Source organism: Mobula birostris, chromosome 1, assembly GCF_030028105.1.
Source record: "Mobula birostris isolate sMobBir1 chromosome 1, sMobBir1.hap1, whole genome shotgun sequence".
Classification (NCBI taxonomy): domain Eukaryota; kingdom Metazoa; phylum Chordata; class Chondrichthyes; order Myliobatiformes; family Myliobatidae; genus Mobula; species Mobula birostris.
In genome coordinates, this window is record NC_092370.1 from 167,543,037 (window position 1) to 167,556,794 (window position 13,758).

The following is a 13,758-nucleotide window of genomic DNA, read 5'->3' on the forward strand; positions in this document are numbered from 1 at the left end:
GACAATACCTCCCCCCCCCCCCCACAAACGGGAGGCTCCAGGCGAACCACCAGGCTTGTCCGGATTGTCACAATGGAAATCTCAGATGAGGAAAGGGTCCATGATGAAGGAGCAGGGAACCCAGGTGTGCTCCTCAGGACTATATCCCTCCCAAGCGACCAGGTACTGGAGACCCCTGCCTCGGCGGTGCACATCCAGTATTCGCCGGACGAGGTAAGCTGGGTCGTCGTTGATGACCCAGGTGGGTGGAGGAGGTTCAGCAGGAGTTTTAGTTGAGAGACATGGAACGTGGGGTGAATGTGCATGGACCAGGGCAGTTTGAGTTTGAACACAGAGGGGTTGACGAGGCCCTCGATTTTGAATGGTCCAATATAACAAGCGGCGAGTTTCTTGAATTCATTCTTGAGGGGGATAGACGACGAGAGAAGAAGGCGCAAGTATGGAGCTTTTGGTCTGGGATGGAGCGTTGGGAGAGAACTGCTCCCACCTTAGAGTTGGAGGCATCGACTTCCACAATGAATTGGCGAGTGGGGTCAGGTTGGACGAGGATGGGAGCGGAGGTGAAATGCCTCTTCATCTCCGAGAAGGCTGAGCCTGCTTCGGGGCTCCAGTGAAAGGGAGTCGCAGGAGAGGTGAGCTGAGTAAGGAGCGCTGCCACCCAACTGTAGTCCCTGATGAAGCGACGGTAGATGTTTGTGAACCCCAGAAATCGCTGGAGTTGTTTGAGCATCGTGGGTTTTGGCCATTCTGCCACCGCACGGATCTTTTCGGGATCCGCCCTCACCTGCTCGCTCTCAATGATGAGCAGGAAACTGTTCCGGGCATGGAACTCGCACTTCTCTCCCTTAACAAATAGCTTATTCTCCAAAAGCCTCTGAAGGAGCTGACGGACGTGGTGGGTGTGCTCCTGAAGATTACGGGAGAAGATTAAGATGTCAACCAAATAAACAAAAACAAAACGGTTAATAAAGTCCTTAAGGACATCATTTAACAGGGCTTGGAAGATGGCAGGGGCGTTGGTGAGACCAAACTGTGTGACCAGATATTCAAAATGAGCAAGGGGGATGTTAAAAACTGTTTTCCATTCACCTCCCTCCCAGGCGATAGGCATTCCGCAAGTCCTACTTAGAGAAAATTGTGGCTCCGTGAAGGGGCTGGAATGCTGAATTGATAGGGGGCAGGGGATACTTATTCTTCATGGTGATATTGTTCAGGCCACGGTAGTCAATGCAGGGGCGGAGTGAACCGTCTTTCTTCCCCACAAAGAAGAAACCTGCGCCTACAGGAGAAGATGGGGTCTGATAATGCCAGCCGTGAGGAAGTCATTTACGCAAGTCTCCGTTGCTTCTCTTTCTGGTCGGGACAGGTTGTACAGCTGACTGGTGGGTAGTAAGACTCCAGGGAGAAGTTCAACAGCGCAATTGTAAGGGTGATGTGGAGGCAGAGAAAGGGCCTGTTGCTTGCTAAACACTTCTCCCAGATCATGATACTCCACAGGAACCTTGGACAAGTCAGGGGGCTCAGAGGCGGACGAGGTCACGGTGACCTCCACTGGGGATAGGGCTGATTGTAGACGAGTGGAATGGCAGAACGAGCTTCAGTTGACTATCTTTCCGGTGGGCCAGTCGATGTGGAGGTTATGACGGCTTAACCAAGGATAACCAAGAACTATAGGGGCTTGAGGAGAGGAAATTAAATTGAGTCGTACCTGTTCCCGATGGCTTCTGGAGAGAAGGCAAAGCAGGGGTTCCGTGCAGTGTGTAACTCGGGCCAAAGTCTACTGTCCAGTGCCCGGGCTTCCAGCGGGGTACACAATGGCTCACGAGGAAATCTGGTTTGGAAAGCTAAGTTTTCATCCAAAAAGTTTCCCTCTGCACCGGAGTCCACTAGTGCTAACAGAGGCACGGACTGTTGGTTGTAACACGAAGTGGCTTGAAGCTGCATCCGGGATCGGAGGACGGAAGGGAATGTTGTCTGGCTCACTAGGGTCTCCCCTGCTACTGGTGAGACTTCCCTTTTTTGGCCGAAGAGGACAGGTGGCAAGGAAGTGACCGGACTGGCCCCAATATAGACACTCACCCGATCTCAATCTCCGGAGTCGTTCAGCGGGAGAAAGGCAGTTCTGTCCCAGCTGCAAAGGTTCCTCTCCCGGGGCGGTGGAAACGGCCGGGTTGGGAGCTACTCTGAGGGCAGAAGGAGGAGAGAGGCTTGTTCTGGCAGGAGGCGGTGATGAGTGCCAAGGAGTGGCCAAAGGTGGTGGACGACCAGTTCTTCCTCTATGGCGTTCACGGAGGCGATTGTCCAACCTGGTGGCTAAGGAGATCAGGGAATCCAGGTTGTCGGTGTCGTCTCTTGCCGCCAACTTGTCTTTTACCATGTTGCTGAGTCCATTCTGAAAAACCACCTGGAGTGACTCGTCATTCCACTCCGAGTCAGCCGCTATCTTCCGGAACTCCACGGAATATTCAGCAACACTGCATGAGCCCTGGCAGAGAATGAGTAGGCGCTTGGCGGTGTCTTTACCATGGACGGGGTGGTCAAAGGTCTTTCTCATTTCCTTGATAGAAGTGGCGAAAGAGGAGCAGGTATCCAGTTGGTTATCCCAAACTGTTGTGGCCCATGTTAATGCACTTCCCCGTAACAAACCCATGATACAAGCAATCTTGGACTTATCCGTGGAGTAAGTTGACGACTGTTGTTCAAACACCAGGGAACATTGGAGGAGGAAGTCCCGGCACTTCCCCAAATCTCCCACGTAGTGCTCCGGCTCAGGTACGTGAGGCTCTCTGGGCGGGGGTGTTGCTGACACGTGAGGGATTGCCGCTACAGGCTGTCTGGGCTGGCTAGACAGGGTTCCAGGAGTGGGTTGAGTGAAATGAGTGGAGACACGGCCCACCTGGTTACCAATCTGTGTGACGTGAGCAGACAGGGAACAGAGGTTCTCCATGACCTTCAGGAGGAATTGGTCGTGCTGTCCCAGTAGGGAACCCTGGCTGGCGAGGGCTTGTTAAAGGGTATTTGTGTCCGCTGTGTCCATGGTGACCAGATCGTTCTGTTGCAAGGAACAGGGCGAACCCAAACGCAGGACCCTGGCACGGAGATTGAGTTAGGATGCAGATGAGGCTGTGAGAGTGGCTGGAGATGAACGGCAAACAGGAGGATGAACAGGAAAGCAGGAGGCAGGCAGAACTTATCTTGACATGGAGCATAGAAAGGCAAACGGAAGACAATACTTCTCTTGACACGGAGAGACAGAGTTAAGCAGGTAACCTCGGTACTGAAGTAAATCTTAGAACCCTTATCTTGACACAGAGAGACAAGTTACACAGGTAAACCTCGGTACTGAAGTAAAACTTAGAATACACAATCCTAAGCAGCTGGGAACGTTACTCACCACACTAGCTAAAACAACAATCTGCCAATGAGTGGATGCAAAGCTGGGGGTTTTTATGCTGCAGGTCTTGATGAGAACCAGGTGAGTGGCCATCAAAGGGAATTAGGAGAAAATGGGGAATTAATGGTTGGGACCGTGACAAAATCAAAAGGAATTAGGAGAAAATTAATACATATGTTGCAAACCGTTCAGTAGTTGCATAGACACCTGAAGAGCAGACTATCTGTTGGATGGAAGTGACCAACAACTCTGATAGAGGCAGATGCCAAGTTTTTAAGCTCACCAGTGGGAGGTGGTGCTTTAGCACTGCTGGCCCACCACCTTGAGGGAGTCTTGATCATAAGCGGGCCGAAACTCCTAAAGACAGGTGGCAGATCAACTGATGATCCCACTGGTGATAGCACAGGACAGTTAACATCTTAGTCCACGTGTATTTTGTAACTCTGGGGAATTAACAGTCGGGACTGTGACACATCCATTATGTTACCCGTATCTATCCTTTCTTACTTTGCTAAATAATTCATTAGCTTGGTCAAACATGCCTTCTTTTCAATCCTTGCTAACTGCTCATTATGGTTTAAATGTTTTTCTTACAAATGTATGAGTATAAATTCAATTACCTCACTAATCACTGGTTTTTAGTTTCCTGGACTGATTGCATGGCCCTTTTAGACATAGGAATGACATCACTTGCCTGTCAGTCTGCATGCTCTTTTCCCTGGTTGGTTAACCTTCTTTAACATGCAGAAAAGCAATCCATATAGGTAGATTTAAGAAGTGGTGAGTTTTTATCTTTTCTGATTAGTTTATTAGTCACCTTTTATCTGTGTGCCGTCATTTCCCACAGTTAGGTCCAGCAATTGCTCTCTGGTTGGACTACGTATATATTTTAAAGGTGCCTTGAATATAACTCATTCAAATTTTCTCACTCCCATATGTACCTTTAAGATCTGAGCATATCATGCCATTTTAATTCATTGTTGTACCAGACACTCCTGGTTAGTTTAGATTCAGAGTTAGTGCCTTTAATATAAGATGCTCTGCTTTACTTCAATTTATGTCTATCAGTCTGTACAAACAACAGTGTTGGGAAATCTACAAATACACACTTTCTCTCTATTTGCAAGCACTGGGTTGCGAGTTGGCTGAGCTGCTGGCGGGCTGGGAGGTGGGCGAGTTGCTGGCGGTGTGATTCTGGCTGTGCTTGGCTGGCGGCTGGTTTTGGGGCTGGCTGGACTTGCTGAGGAGGCGCTGGAACTGCTGGCGTGTTGTGGGGGACATTCTGTGGGGATATTAACTGACGGCCTGTGTAGGTCCGGAATGATATTCACACACGGTTCCTTGCACTGATAGAATGGCAGGGAGGGAAACTGATGGTGATAGCAACAGCACGGAGTTTGAGTGGGAAGAGGTGGGGAGAGGGTCTGAGAACAGGAATGTGATGGGTTGGAAGAGAAAGAAAGGAGGTGGGTCTAGTGTAGGTGGATTGGAAAGTGAGGGAAGAGAAGTTGAGGAGAAGGGTCCGAGGGCAAAAGTGCTAAATGTAGTGGCAAGATTTGAGGGGGAAGGGGGAGTAAAGAAAATCGATCCGCTTAAGCTAACAAAAATCAACAGAGGGCAAGTAGGGGAAGTGAGCCATGCGAGAATTTTAGGAGATGGAAACCTGCTGATAGGATGTAAAACTGAGGAGCAGATGGGGAAGGCAATGAAGGCAACTAATGTTGGGAATGTCAAAGTGTCCAGGGTTGTAAGAGTTGGAGCACAAAGGCTCAATGCTAGCAAGGGGGTGATATCTGGGGTTCCCCTCAGTGTTAATATGAAGGAGTGAGTGGAGAACTTGAGGGTGAGGAATGGTTCAGTGAAGAGTGTGAAAAAAATGACAAGGGGAGCAAAGAAAAGGGAGACTGAAACCGTTCTGGTAGAATTTGAGGATAAGGTGCCTCCAAAGGAGTTATATTTTGGATTTCTAAGATACAGTGTAAGAGAATATATACCAAAACCTATGAGGTGTTTCAATTGCCAGGAGTTTGGGCATGTGGTCAAAGTGTGCAAAGGAAAAAGAAGATGTGCAAGGTGCAGTGGGGAACGTGAATACGGAAAATGTGGAGAGGGAGTGAGACCAAAGTGCTGTAATTGTGGAGGTAACCATAGTGTAGTGTACTGGGGATGTGAAGTGTTGAAAAAAGAGGTGGAGGTGCAGCAAATAAGAGTGAAGGAAGAAGTCTCATATGCTGAGGCAGTCAAGTTGGCAGGACAGAAGAAAATGAATGAGGGAGGGTGTAGCGAAGAGCAAGCGGCAGCTAAAGAAGGCAAGATAAGAAGAATGCATGGATAGAGAAGAAGAAATTGGTGACCTTTATAGCAGGAGTGGTAAACGCAACTTATGAGATCAAATCTAAAACTGTAAGGATTCAGATTATTGTGAAAGCTGCAGAGCACCATTTGGGTATGATAGGATTAAAATGGGAAGAAGTAAACGATGAACTCAGGGTACAGTCAAGTCAAGAGACAGTAAGTGTGGGTTGATATTACTAATAATGCTACTTCTTCAATGGAATGCAAGAAGCCTGATTGCTTATGGACAAGATTTCAAGCAGTTTATAGCAAGTAGGAGAGAAAAGCCAGATGTTGTGTGTATCCAGGAGACCTGGTTAAAACCTAATTTGGATTTTGTTTTATATGATTATGAGGCAGTAAGGTGAGACAGGAGAAAAGGTGGAGGAGGAGGATGTGCAACTTATGTAAAGCAAGGTATTCCTTATAGAATACTTTGTGTAGGAAGTGAACAAGAGTATGTGGTAGTAAAAGTATGGGCTGAAAGGAAAGAGTTGGTGATTGTGAATTATTATAATCCATGCAAAAGACTGGAGTTAAACAAGCTTGAGGAGATAGAAGGGCAGAAGAGTAGTAATGTTGTTTGGTGTGGTGATTTTAATGGACATAAAGATGTACGGGGTCTCTCTTTTGTTACATTTAAAATGGCGACTTTGTTATGTTAATCTGGGGAATGTGGCTTTGTTGTGCTTTAACACTGAAGAGAGTTTGCGCTAGCAGTTTGGTTTACTTTAAATTGAGATAGCAGCCTTCTATTAGCCAATTGGTGGTTATGTATCGTTTTGTTTTCGGATACCATGCTGTATGATATGACTGTGGACTGAGTTTTGGCGGGGAGTCGGAGGAGAGACGGGGAGGACGGTGGACGGGGTTTTTGACGGGGAGTCGGAGGAGAGACGAGGAGGACCGCGGACGTGTGGAGAGGCTCCGGTCGATCACTCAGGGTGGTCCCAAGCCGTGAGTCGACGGAATTCGGGTGGTCGTCTGAAATTGAATTGAGCTCCAACGGTAGCGCGTGAAGAACTTGGACTTTGGACTTTGATAAGTGTTGGCGCCTTTTTTTTTCATTACTTTCCTCTCTGTATCAAATGTATATTAACGTCTTAGAATTAGCAATATCTATAAAGTGTATTTGTTAAAATTTACTGGGTGTGCTGGCTGATGATTGATGTTGTGATTGATTCAGGTGGCCACCAACCCTGTGGGGAGTGTTGAGGCGGGTGCTGGGCTGGATTTCCCCCAGACATACACGAGCCAATATAATGGAACGTTACAAAGAATTATGGGGGAGTGACAGAACGGACATCAGTGGTCAGGTAATAGAGGAGTTGCTAGATGAGAAGTATTTAGTGTGCATAAATGATGGCAGTAGTACTAGAATTGGCGTTAATACAGGTAAAGAATCTGTGCTTGATCTTACATTAGTATCAAACTCCATTACATCAGTGAGTGATTGGTTAGTGTACCAAGAAGGAACTGTAGGGAGTGATCATTACCCAATCTGGTGCAAGATAAATATTTCTGCCTCATTGGTCACAGAGAATACAGGTGCGAAATGGATCCTCGAGAAAGCCAATTGAGAGAAATTTCTGGAAAAAAGTGATAGATATCTAAGTCGGGTCAGTGATGGAATGGACATAGAAACACTTGACAGCATATTAAAACAAGGTATAATATCAGCTGCATTAGAATCCATCCCTTAAAGTAAAGGAAGAATAAAGAAGGGAATAATACCATGGTGGGATGATAATTGTAAGGAAGCAGTGAGAAATAGAAATAAGGCATTTAAACTGATTAAAAGAACTCCTAACTTCCAACATATGATTCAGTACAAACAAACTCAGGCAGTAGTAAGGAGGACAATAAGACATGCTAAAAGGACGCACTGGAGAAAGTATTGTGATTCAATTGGAAACACAACTCAAGTAGGAGAGGAGTGGGGGATGATTAAAAAGGATGGGAGAGGACAGGAGAGAGTGGAGGTACCCAGTTCTGGTTGATGGAAATGTGACTGCAGTAACAAATAAGGAAAAGGCAGAATTGTTGGCAAACACTTTTGTTATGGTACATAGTTCCGCTAATTTTTCTGAGAAGCAAAGAAGAGGTAGAGGGAGAACAAAAACTGAAAATATGGAGGCTTTATGTAGGAAAACTAACCTTGACGGTGTGCAAGATGTCCCTTTCAGCATGGGAGAATTAAGAAAGGCACTAGATAAAACAGGAAAGACTGCACCAGGTAAAGATGAAATATGTTATAGTATAGTAAAACACTTGAGTGAAGGAAGTCTGGAGAAACTACTGCTTCTGTATAACAAAGTCTGGGATGAAGAGAGAATACCAGGGAGTTGGAAAGAGACAATAATTATTCCAATAAGGAAACCTGGGAAAGATGCCAGCAGGCCAGGAAACTACGGGCCAATTGCCTTGATGTCACATGTATGTAAACTTATGGAACGTATGATAAATGAGAGGTTAGTGTACTTCTTGGAAAGTAGAGGTATGGTGGCTACGTATCAAAGCGGGTTCAGGAAAGGAAGGAATACTATGGATCCAGTGTTGTGTCTAGAGGATGAAATAAGAAAAGTTCAAGTAAATAAAGAGACAGTGGTTGCAGGTTTTTTTTGATGTTGAGAAAGCTTATGATATGTTATGGAAAGAGGAGCTCCTAATCAAACTACATTTAATGGGAATCGGGGGGGGGGCATTGTTCAATTGGGTTAAGGACTTTTTAAATGGGAGAACTATCAAGGTGAAGATAGGATAAGAGCTATCAAGCCAGTATGTTGTAGAAAACGGGACGCCTCAGGGGAGTGTAGTGAGTCCAACTTTATTCTCCATTTTGATAAATGATATATTCGTAAGTATTCCAATGGAAGTGGAGAGGTCATTGTTTGCAGATGACGGGGCTTTGTGGAAAAGAGGAAGAAATATTGAACGTATAGTTACGAAAATGCAAGATGGAATTAATCAAGTTGAAGAGTGGGGGACAAAGTGGGGTGTTAAATTTTCAGTGGAGAAGACAAAAGCCATGTTCTTTACAAGGAAAAAGTTCAGGGGACATAATTTGAATCTGTGTGGAAGTAACCTGGAGAGAGTTGAAAGTTTTCATTTTTTGGGAGTGCACTTTGACCTGAGATTAACATGGAGAGAACATGTTAGATATGTAGTTAGTAAATGTAAAAATGTGATAAATGTCATGAGGTGTCTTGCTGGATTGGAATGGGGTGCTGATTTTGCATCACTGAAGTATATTAATGTAGCATTAATAAGATCAAGATTGGACTATGGAAGTATTGTATATGGGTCAGCAGCAAAATCTGTGCTAGCAGAACTGGATATCATGCAAGCTCGGGCTCTAAGGGTGTGCTTGGGAACGGTTAGAACTTCCCCAGTGTGTGCACTCCAAATTGAGGCAAATGAAATGCCACTGGGGCTGCAGCGTAAACAGCTGGAGGCCAATCACTGGATTAATTTAAGGGGGCATGGTGATAACCATCCTACAAAAAGGGTGTTGCAGACATGCTGGGAGAAGGAGAGGACCCAAATGAAAGTTTTGGCCGGACAGGAGAGCAAACAGCAAAAGATATGGCTATATACGATAAAGAGTTTTGTCCAAGTGTGGTGTGGCCTGTCAGACCTTTCTGGGTATTAGAAAATCCCTCTATCGATTTGGAATTGCTTAAGATTAAACACAGTAATAAGACAGCTGATATACTTAGTGAATATCATAGTTACAGGGAATTTAAATATAAAGGTGTACAGATTTTTACGGATGGATCAAAGGATCCAGAAACAGGTGCAACAGGGTCTGTAATTGTTGTACCAAGTTATCAAGTGGAAATTAGCAAGAGAACACCTGATTGCTTGAGTGTATATGCAATTGAAATGTTTGCCATATTGTTAGCACTAGAATGAAGTGAGCAGGTTGATTGTAATAATATTGTGATATGTAGCGATTCTGTATCGGCCCTTGCAAGCATTAAGACGGGTACAGCTAGAGGTCACCAGGATATGCTTTATGAAATCCTGTTTGCAAATTCAAGACTGGCTAGACAAGGCAAAAATATCGCATTCATGGGGGTTCCAGCACATTCAGGTATTATGGGAAATGAGACAGCAGATAAGCTGGCAATAGCAGCAGTCAAAAAAGGATCTGTAGAGGTCAATATTAAACTATCAAAATCAGAGGGGAAGAGCATAGTGTGGAGAAGGATAAATCAACAGTGGCAGCAGCATTGGGATAGAGCAATAAAAGGAAGACATTTACATTCAATTCAGAACAGATTAGATATGGGAAGAAGTAGAGGAGTAAAGCGGAAGGAGCAAGTAATTATAAGTAGACAGAGAATTGGGCACAGCAACCTTAATGGCACTCTGGCCATCATAAATAAACATCCAACAGGTTTCTGCGATCTATGTCAGGAGACTGAAACAGTGGAGCATATTCTTATTTCATGCCGGAAATTTGCACAGGAAAGACCACAAATGTTACAACAATTACGCAACATAGGACTGGTAGAGAACAGTGTTGAAGGTTTATTGGAATGTGGGGAGAGTGATCAAGGGAGGAAATGGTTGTTTAGTTTTTTAAGGGCGACGGGACTGGAAAGACGGCTTTAAAGTGAATGGACAATGAGGGACAATAAACGCGAAAGATGGCAGTAATGCAACAATGTGGATGCCAACTGCCGTAAAAACTCAAAGAAGAAGATTTGCAAGCACAGGGAGGCAACAGGTTTACTAGTTTCAACACTGTACCATCTTTCTTCCCATGTCTTTCTACTATTGGAAGATCAAAATTCAAAATAAATTTATTATCAAAGTACATATATGTCACCACATACAACCCTGAGATTCATTTTTTGTGGGCATACTCAATAAATCCATAATAGAATTGATGACAGATCGCATCAACTTGACCAATCAACCAGTATGCAAATGACAACAAACTTCACAAATACAAAAAGAAATAAATTATGATAATAAATAAATAAGCAATAAGTATTGAGAACATGAGATGAAGAGTCTTTGAAAGTGAGTCCATAGGTTGTGGGAATATTTCAATGATGGAGCAAGTGGAGTTGAGTAAAGTTATCACTTTTGGTTGAGGGGTAATAACTATTCCTGAACCTGGTGATGTGAGTCCTGAGGCTCCTGTACTTTCTTCCTGATGGCAGCAGTGAGAAGAGAGCATGTCCTGGGTGGTAGGGGTCCCTGATGGTGTTTCTATCATCTATTTCAACTTAAATAGATTTCTACTTTGAGAGGCCCTCCATTGGCCCAGGGTTGACCATGGATGTGTCCTAGCAGTCTACGTGATACACAAGCCAGGGCAGTACTCTATAGAGAACAAGCTGTTGCCCATGCAGCAGACCACCCCTCTCCACAGAGCTGATGAATTGAAAGGTAGAGACCGATATAGTTTGGCACCAATGGCATCGCTGGAGTTGTCAGTCAACATTGAACTCAATATTGGAATGCCTTAGAGACTCCAGCTCGGGATTTTTCCTTAGGGTTTACTCTGAAGCCTTTCCCATGGGTGGGTACAGCTGCAAAGCAGTGGAGGCTTGAGATCAGAGTTTTCCTTCTCCTAGATGACTGTTAACCATGGCTGATGATCCCCAGCTCTCTGAAGTGACTGATTTTAAGGTGCCAAGTTCTAGTTTAGCCTCAATAATACCCCTAACTCTACTGTTATTAGTGCCTCTAATTAGAGCATTTACAATTTCTTTCTTTCTTTCTTTATCTTTCAAAATACGTTGCACTTCACAATATTTTACAATAATTTATTAAACTATTTTTAGTCATTCACAATATATTTGGCTCCTCAACACAAATCAGTATTCTTACTTCTCCATTTTGTTTCAGTTTCTGTGCATATTTCCGGATAGACAATATAAATAGTCTTATTATTCAGTCCTCCCCTTTCCTTTAAAGTCATTTTTATATTTATATTCTATTCCTGTACCATAATGCTAATCTTCTTCCTTAATCCTTATCTTCCTCTCCTATTCCTTTCATTTATAAGTCTACATTATTTTCACCTGGAATCCACCCTATCTTATCAGTTTATGGTTTTATTTACTAATACTGTATTCATCTTTTTCAAAAGAGCTCTGTTCCTAGCCCCATTTGGGTGAATTCCGTGGCCTCTTAACTTGTTGTTGCGTTAGTTAAAAATAATATTCTGAATTTACTTTTCTGTACACCTTCATAACACCTTCTGTCAGTTACATCATTTTCAGGTTGAAAAGTGTAAGTTTTCTTGTATTTTTTAATTAGTTAAGCCCACTAGGGGACCAGTCTCACATCTCATGCTGAGCTGTTTTTGTAAATGAAGTCTCTTTGTACTTCACTGACCTGAATGATCTAAAATTTGTTTTACAGAACAAGGGCATCTAGTTTGCATTGTATTTTATTCAAAATACAGCTGAGCTTTCAGATTACCGCCCTAATGGAAGGTTAATGACCTGGAAAATTAACTCTGGGGCTCTCTTCTCAGATACGGCTTAGCCTACTGACTACTTGCAGCACTTTTTATTTTTTATCCAATTGCTTTATCAGATACTGCTCTGTGTTGGTTGGATGCACTGAACTTTAAGTTACTTGGATAACTTCCATGGAGTTAAATGTGTTACCTGTTTTTCTTATTTAAATGCAGGACATTATATCTGTTGTCATTTTAACTCGCATCTTTCAAGTTTTACTCTTGTATATTTTCCAACTAAACAGGAGTCCAAAGTTCTGCAGTATGTAATCAACAAAGTCGTATTTCTCCCTCATAATCATCAAGAACAAATGCTCTCCCATCCACTTGTTCCATGCTTTTCACTTTCTAGTCTCTTTTTCTCCTATCAGGGAAAGACAGAGTAATCTTGCAATAACTCCTGCAGAGAAGAAAAAATAACTGACTTAAGAAAATTTATGGACTGTGGAAACAGGCACATGGAGATCTCATAGCCACAGAATCCAATGTCATCCAGGCACGTTTCATACAGTGTTCCCTCATCTGGAACCGAAGTCAACAGCAAATGAAATATGATTATCCGCACAATGATAACCTTACACTCTCTTATCTTGAAAATTATAATTCATGCAATTAATCGTAGAGGTTGAGTAGCAGAGCAACAATAGCTCTTCTTTGAGGAGGTCACTTTCTCTGACTGCACCTACTGTATACCACATCATATACTTAGTCTTCTGCATGTTAAGTACACATGAAGAAGCTGGCAGAATTTGCCTTATCCAATAATGTTCATATATTCATTTTGTCTCATGTTGTATGACATGGGTGATCATGGTCTTTCCATGACCATGATTGTTCTTGGTTCCTAAGGTTGTCATAGCCGGGGTGGTAGTGGGGATAAGCTCCCACTACCTATAAAATATGACTTTGCTGATAACATACTGCAGAACTTTGGACTCCTGTTTATTTGGAAAATATACAAGAGTAAAACTTGAAAGTTGCAAGTTAAAATGACAACAGATATAATGTCCTGCATTTAAATAAGAAAAACAGGTAACACATTTAACTCCACGGAAGTTATCCAAGTAACTTAAAGTTCAGTGCATCCAACCAACACAGAGCAGTATCTGATAAAGCAATTGGATATAATCTAGAAATGGTGCGCGTCTCTAACAGCCTCTGACAACCAAGGCCAACTCTTGACCTCCATGTGTGGCTTAGCTACTAGGCCCGGCGGAACTGTTCCTACTGACAAGAGAAAGTGCAAAGGCAGACCACAGTGCCTCAAAACCAGTTGCTTTGGGTAGGTGGGGCTTGTCAGCCTTGGACAGCAGCCCACTAGGAGAAGGAAAACTCTGATTTTAAACCTCCACTGCCTTGCGGCTATACCCACTCATGGGAAAGGCTTCGGGAGTAAACCCCGAGGAAGAAATCCAAAGCCGGGGTTCCTAAGGCTGCTTGACGTTGTTTACAACTTCACTCTGGCAATGCCTGCGATGACACTGGTGCCAAGCTGTATCGGTGCTTGCCCTTCCCTTGGACTACATCAGTGATGTGGAGAGGG